This window comes from Rattus norvegicus, unplaced genomic scaffold (genome assembly GCF_021556685.1).
Source record: "Rattus norvegicus strain SHRSP/BbbUtx unplaced genomic scaffold, alternate assembly SHRSP_T2T unassigned-0000084, whole genome shotgun sequence".
Classification (NCBI taxonomy): Eukaryota; Metazoa; Chordata; class Mammalia; order Rodentia; family Muridae; genus Rattus; species Rattus norvegicus.
The window spans coordinates 32,501-38,194 of NW_028238817.1; the positions used below are offsets into that span (position 1 = coordinate 32,501).

The 5,694-nt window shown below is 59.3% G+C and overlaps 1 long non-coding RNA gene across 2 annotated transcripts in view; it reads right to left on the bottom strand.

Annotated features, from left to right (window-relative positions):
- Positions 1-4,916, bottom strand: part of LOC147997654 (uncharacterized) — an 18,236-nt gene extending 13,320 nt beyond the window's left edge. The window contains exon 1 of one of the 2 annotated variants that reach the window (XR_015647643.1): positions 4,618-4,916. This is a non-coding gene — a long non-coding RNA (uncharacterized LOC147997654). Of the gene's footprint in view, positions 1-4,591 lie in introns of both variants that reach the window. The other variant, XR_015647644.1, reaches the window with a different exon arrangement.
- Positions 4,917-5,694: the final 778 nt, after the last annotated feature.

Below are 5,694 nucleotides of genomic sequence, written 5' to 3' on the forward strand. Positions count from 1 at the left end.
CCCGGCTGCCCCCCCCGTTGAGGAGGGGCCCGGCAGCACGGCCGCGGGTCGGCCAGACGAGGAGCGAGAGAGAAAGGAACGCCGGCGGGCGGGGAGGGGGAGCGAACCGGCAGAACGAGGACCGTCGACGGCAGGGCCGGCCGCAGCGGCACCCCCCGCGGGAGACGCCTCACAAGGGACCGGGAGGCCGCTCGGGCGGCGACCGGGCACGCGAGCCAAGCCGGCGGGAATCACACTGCACCCAACCCGGAGCAGTCCCGCCACGCCCGCGGCACCGAGCCGACCCGAAACCAACGGACAACCCCCGGGAGCCCGAGGAGACGCCAGCCGACGCGAGAGAGAACCGAGGCAGACGCCGACGCCAACCGACGAAGACCCCCGCGTGGCAGCGGGTCCCAACGTCCGACGACGCGCCGGACGCGGCCGACCGCCGGTTCCCCCAAACAAGAAGTCCGCCCCCGAGAGCGAGGCCAACCCCGCGGTTCACGGACCCTCGAGAGCCCCGCGGAGGGGGAAGGGGGGGTAGGACGGCTCCCGCGATCTCCACCGGCCGTGGGAACGCTGCCGTGGAAGGGGGGGACGAGGCGGCAACCGCAGACGCCCGAGAGCACGCGGCACGCACCACACGCGACACGACCTCGCCGCGAGAGTGGCCGGGACGTGGACGCGCGTGGGAGGGACGCACACGCGACGGAGGGCACGGGGGAAACGGAGGCGGGTGGGACCGGGAGCCCAGCGCCGCCCTTCCAAACCCACCCGTCCCGCGACGACCCCTCGCGGTGAGAGGGGGTACCGCGCACGCGGGCGTGTGCACGGCCCTTCCCCGCCACCTGCCACCAGAAACCCAATCTCCCCCACAAGCTCCGCACAGCGGCAGGTCGACAGAGCCCCGTCCCGCGTGATCCCTCCTCGTACTCGGAGCGGGGAGGCGCGGGTCGCGGTAGGCGAGAGAGCAAACGCTGCGCGCAGAAGGCTGAGGTCAGGGCGGGCAGCCGAGGGGACCATCCGGGAGAAGCCCCTCGGAGATCGTAAAGCCCTTTCCGAAGATAGCTAGAGAAGGCAAATTCCTCACTGAGGGCGGGACGAACCCAACACCGACGAGCAGCCAAGGGCTCCGTGCACGCAACGGGAAACGAGCAACAGGCGCGGGACAGAACGGGAAGGACCACGCGCCAGCTGGTGGGGGGTCTGCGGTATCGGCAAAGGTCTCTTTCTCCGGGGTCTTCTTGAGCATTCGCGGACCGGGGGGACCTGCGACAGGTCCCCGCCGAGGGCCAGGCCTCTTCAAGGCGCACACAAAGGAGGAGCCTTGACTTGAGGGAGTCCGGTCTTTAAAAAGGGCCAGCCGCGATCGCTCAGCACCACCCTAACCGCGCAGGGCCCGCGGGTGAAGGCACCAAAAACATAGGCACGGGGTGGGCGCTCACCCAACGGAAGGAGCCTTTTAACCGCACACTCAACTCCTCGACCCCCCCCCTTTTCTGTCACCGTGCAGAAAGCCGGCAACTAGGACAAGGGAAAGCGTAAAGGCACAAGCACCATGGAGCACAGGAGGCACGCCGGGGAGCGGGAAGCGCCACCGCCAACTCAGAAGCGGGCACCTTGGTGGTCAAAGCCCGGAACGCTCCAGGAGCACCGCAAGGCTCACACAAAGCAGGGCGCGTGCACACACCATTCGGGAAGGGTATGCACCGCAGCGGGTCTACCACCTTCCCCCGGCACGGGGGAAGAGGGCCGCGAAGCAGTGAACGGCGTGGGGGCAAGCGCCCCCGACACGTCCACAGGGACACCGCGAACCACAGCAACAAGTGTGCGCGGGTCAGCGCTCGTGCCGGACAGCCGCACCCCTGACTTCCACACACCACCCTGCAAAGGAATGGGGAGGAGAGACGAGGGGCCCGCTGGCAGAACGAGAAGAGCGGTCGCCATTCGCGCTGAATGACCATTCGCCATGAATGTCCGTCCCTCGCCTGGCGCGGCTTAGGCCCCGGCCCGAAGAGAACGCGGCAGCACCACATCGATCCAACGGGAGCGAGACACGCCATGCATCGGGAACAACGGGCGTGAGAGCTTTCTAACACGCACTGGACGGGAATACGAGCGAGAAGAGCGAGAGAGAGCACGGGAAGAAGTCGCTAACACTGCCACACACACACAAAAAAAAAAAAATTTACCCTTCTCGAGGGCGAGAAAAAAAAGGAAGCGTTGCACTCGGGAGGCACGTGGCGTGGAAGAACGGGACTCAACGGGCAGCGGAGGTTCGGGAACTCCTTCAAAAAAAATAAAAATAAAAAAAAAATAAAAATAAAAAAATAAAATCCCCTTCGAAGGAGAAAAGGTGCAACTCGGGAGGCACACAGCAGGAAAGAAAGGGACACACCACCAAGCAGCGGAGGTTCGGGAACTCCTTCCAAAAAACAAAAAAAAAAAAAACAAAAAAAAAAACAAATAAAAAAACCGGTCGGCCGCAGAGGAGCACGCCAGGGGGTCACTAGCACCAAACGGGAAAACCCTTCCAGTCGCACTCGGCACCAACGACTCCTACCGGTAACGGACGACAACCACCACGGGGAAATCGGGAACGCCTGACACGCGGGACGGTTGTCATAAAGCTGCCCCAGAGAGCACAGGCAAGCAAGCACGGGAAAGCAGGAAGCGCGTACTCATGGGGGGGACGCTAAGCTTCAAGCATCGAAGAGGCCCATGCGCAGAAGAAAAGAGCTAGGGCTGGACAAGCAAACAGCCTTGGTGCAAGCCTCTTCCAACGTCCTTTAATGACAAAAAGAGTCAAAAGGACAGCGTGTCAGCATATATCTCCAGGTACAATAAGGACAGATAGCAAAGATGAAAAGTGTAAAAGACACAGGGATAAACATGACAGGCCACACGGAACGTCTGGAAGTCATGTTCGGTGACGTGTCCCCAAGAGGTCCCCATGTAGAAAGAGAACCGGACCGCAAAGGAACAACTGGTCGACCTTAGAACCCTGAGTGCTCACAGACCGAGGAGGCCATGGTAGATAGCCTGGAACACAGCTTCCCCTCGGCCTCAGAAGTCCATGCTCCCGCTGGCAGGGACCGGGGAGGATCCTGGAAAAAATAAAGTCTCGGAGGCGCCCCCTAGCCGGGACACCTCGGCTCGGAGGCCGGGGACACAGCACCCTCTCGGCCTCAGAGGTCCAGGCTCCCGCTATCAGGGACCGAAGGGACTCCTGGAAAAGAAAAAAAAAAAAATCCGTGGCGCCACCTAGCCGGGCCACCTCGGCTCGGAGGCCTGGGACACAGCACCCTCTCGGCCTCAGAGGTCCAGGCTCCCGCTATCAGGGACCGAAGGGACTCCTGGAAAAGAAAAAAAAAAAAAAAAACTCCGTGGCGCCCCCTAGCCGGGCCACCTCGGCTCGGAGGCCGGGGACACAGCACCCTCTCGGCCTCAGAGGTCCAGGCTCCCGCTATCAGGGACCGAAGGGACTCCTGGAAAAGAAAAAAAAAAAAAAAAAAACTCCGTGGCGCCCCCTAGCCGGGCCACCTCGGCTCGGAGGCCGGGGACACAGCACCCTCTCGGCCTCAGAGGTCCAGGCTCCCGCTATCAGGGACCGAAGGGACTCCTGGAAAAGAAAAAAAAAAAAAAAAAACTCCGTGGCGCCCCCTAGCCGGGCCACCTCGGCTCGGAGGCCGGGGACACAGCACCCTCTCGGCCTCAGAGGTCCAGGCTCCCGCTATCAGGGACCGAAGGGACTCCTGGAAAAGAAAAAAAAAAAAAAAACTCCGTGGCGCCCCCTAGCCGGGCCACCTCGGCTCGGAGGCCGGGGACACAGCACCCTCTCGGCCTCAGAGGTCCAGGCTCCCGCTATCAGGGACCGAAGGGACTCCTGGAAAAGAAAAAAAAAACTCCGTGGCGCCCCCTAGCCGGGCCACCTCGGCTCGGAGGCCGGGGACACAGCACCCTCTCGGCCTCAAAAGTGTCTATGGTCCCGCTGGCTGGGACCGAAGGGACTCCTGGAAAAGAAAAAAAAAAAAAAAAACTCCGTGGCGCCCCCTAGCCGGGCCACCTCGGCTCGGAGGCCGGGGACACAGCACCCTCTCGGCCTCAAAAGTGTCTATGGTCCCGCTGGCTGGGACCGGAGAGGAGGGAAGAAATAAAAAAAATAAAATAAAATAAAATAAAAAATTTAAAAAAAAAAATTGGAAAAAAAAAAAAAATCCGGGACGGGGCCCAAGCCTTCTGGTCGACCTCATCCAGCTGCCACCAACCCCTCCTTGTGTCCCAATAGGTCGTACAGCCACCCTCCTCCCCTGAAGTTCTCCAGGTACAACCTCCTAGCTAGAGATGGTCCCCAGACAGGACGGCGTCTCCGTCGCGCACCCGCCTGCTTGCCTGTCACCCTCTCACCCTGGCCGGCTCACCACAGGCACTTCCCCGTCCTTTGTCACCAACCGGGGGACAGGAGCGTTGCGGAAACTTGTCGCCACTAGGTGTCGCCCGACAGCGATCTCGATCAAGCAAACCAATACAGACTGTCACGCGCCGCCGCCGCCACACACACTCATTCCGTCTCTCCAGAGTGACCTCCCTAGCTCAGGGGGACACTCACCCACGCACAACGGGGCAGGTACCCACCACTTCTCCCGAATGGCACAAACGGTCCCGGTTGTCCCGCCGGAACACAGTGAACGCGGGATGGACTCGGGGCCAACCCCCTCAGGCACCCAGAAAAGGAAAGTAGGACGGAGCGGTGAAAACAGGCCACCTCTAAGTGAAAGGACATGCACTCTCGAATCGGTTAACAATTAGCAAGGAACAGGCACAGTTAGGAAAAGGGAGCGTCCAAACTCCGGCGTGAGGGGAGGGTGGCGGCGACCTCAGTTCCACACCATTTTTAAATGGCTCACTCATTTTTAAAACCCTCCACCGATCCCGATGGGGGGGAGGGGGGGGTTGTTGTTGTTCTCTGTTCCTCGCTGCCACCGCCAGCCGGCACTCACCAAACCACACACCTGCCACCCTCTTTGGAAGACTAAACACAGAGAGTAAATTAAAAGAATGGTGGAATGATGGTGGAATGGTTAAAATTCCCGTGATTTGTTTTCACTCTGATCAAAACATACTTATTTTGTGCATTTGCATTCCCTTGTTCACACGTGCCTCTGTGTGTGTGGTGGGGGGAGGGAGGGAGGGAGGGAGGGAGGGAGGGAGAAAGAGAGAGAGAGAGAGAGAGAGAGAGAGAGAGAGAGAGAGAGAGAGAGAGCCAATTTAAAAAATAAAAACATGGTTAAATACAGCCACTTTGGGAAGATTGCTAGAGAGAATGCAGTCCAGAGTATGGAGGCCAGAGCTCTGGACGCTCTAGACCACAGGTCTCCCATCTCCCATATACCAGGCACCCAGCACCACCATCCCTACTTTGTTTGTTTGTGCGTTTGTTTGCTTGCTTGTTACATTAGTTTCATCCCAAGTTAATAATTATATATTTTTTTTCTATGCACGTATTTAGTTGTGGCAGGGGAACTCCTTCTTTAGGACAGGCAGACTTAGCTAGTTAGTTAGCCAGTCAAAAGTACGTAAAAAATTTATATCAACATAAATATCATTCACTAAGAAATCCTATCTGAAGAAAAAGAAAGAAAGGAAGAAAGAAGGAAGGGAGGGAGGGAGGGAGGGAGAGGGAGAGAGAGAGAGAGAGAGAGAAAGAAAGAG